Source organism: Egretta garzetta, unplaced genomic scaffold (genome assembly GCF_000687185.1).
Source record: "Egretta garzetta isolate BGI_Z169 unplaced genomic scaffold, ASM68718v1 scaffold154, whole genome shotgun sequence".
Taxonomy (NCBI): Eukaryota; Metazoa; Chordata; class Aves; order Pelecaniformes; family Ardeidae; genus Egretta; species Egretta garzetta.
In genome coordinates, this window is record NW_009259600.1 from 2,681,838 (window position 1) to 2,683,616 (window position 1,779).

A 1,779-nucleotide genomic window follows, 5' to 3' on the forward strand; every position below is an offset into this window, starting at 1 on the left:
GGGTCTTAATGACAAAACAATAGGTAATAAATTAAAAACTCTCTCTCGTTAGTGCAGTCTGAGGCATCAGTGAACATTTTTTTCCCCAAAGAGGAGAGGCAGCTTCACTGGCATTCACCATTCCCTCCCAGCTAGACACACACAGAAAAAGCCTAGGTCTCTTTTCGGAGCTGAGCACCTTCCTCTAGATCCTCCTCCTCATGCAAGGGTCTGTTCAGCTGTGGGTCCCCACCTTCTCCTATGGAAGGAGAGGACTTTTGCAGGGAAGCCTTGTGCCCACGCTCACAGAGGCGCTCCCCCGGCTCCCCGCCTGTCTTCCTCCTGGTCAGAGAGGAATGTGAAGGGCAAGGACATGTTTTCTGCTCCAGACATCGCATATGAATTGCATTCAGAAAGAGCAAGGGAGTAAGACACACTACCCTAGACAAACTCAGCCATTATAAGACGACACAACCCATAAAGAATATTATTTAAGGCCAGCATACCCAGCTTCATCCTGTAACTATCAGGCCACACTAAAGGGTCATTTTGGCCTCCTACGTCATCTCACCCCAGGGCACCAGCCCGCATCACCCACTTGTTCAATGCAAGGACCTGCTCCATACAATACTGCTCCTATAGACACCTATGCAGCTACCTCCTTATTCCAGCAGCACAAAAGGAAAGGATTAGACTTTAAAGTAGTCTTCAGAAGCAATAAGGAAAGGTACAGTGTAACTTAAGAAGCTGTGCACTCTAGTTCTTCGACAGGAACCATCAGCTGCAGAAAAAACACAAGACTAGGAACAAACGGCTCAGCTGCAGTAGCAATAAAAGCTGTTTTTAGTACCACACTTGAAAATGAAACATCTGGGCTCTCCTAAAGAGAGCTGCAGAAATGATCAGAAGCCTAAAGAAAAATGATAAAATTTAAAGTGTGGGAAGGCTTAACAGAGGGAAGGAAAAAATTACAACAGTAGACAATTATGTGAAGAAAGAGGCAAACGTTTATTCCCTTCTACATTCACAGCCAGCAGAAGTGGCTTTTAACCACAGTAAAGTTCAGTTTTGAGTGGTTATTAGCAGAAAATGCTTTTAACCATGAAGGTTGCTGAGCCCCTGGATGGGTTACCTAAGGATGCCCACAGTGTTCCTAAGCACCTTCTTGAGGAGGTTTGAGTGCTTCAACTATAGAGCTTGCTACGGATAAGGAAACCGACTCTCAGTGAAAGCTCAAAGTCTACAGCTTTCCAGTTATGTTCCACATCCACCCCTAACCCTCTTCTGGCCCAAGGCCTAGGAGCAAGAGAGTTTGTTTTTAATTTAGGCCAACTAGCAAGCTGTGATGTAATTAATTGCTGGTCAGCGCTGGCTTTCCCCATACTCCCACTGCCACATGCACACTTTCTTAGATCTTCCCTTTGCCTCTTTCCTAGATCCAGACTGGAGGTACCTCAGGCAAGGGCCATCTTTTTGTCCTGTGCATAGTGTGGAGCAAGATGAGAGCTCACACTCCTATGTTCAGGCATCCCAGCAACATAAAATAATTAACCTCTCACAAGGAGAAGGGAGACCCCTGGTTCTGAGAACATAAACTAAACAAACTACACCTTTTAACCCATAAATGCCTTCCTGGAGATCAAAAGCAGGTCGTCCCATTTTCCCCTCCCCCCCCACCCCAAGAAGGATCCAAAAAAAACCCCCCATCTGAATCATTCAGAAACTGGCTGACATTCCTACATCCTTTTGGACACGAGCCCTTAAAAAATGCCACCCTTGCAGGCTGTTGTGCAAGCCCGA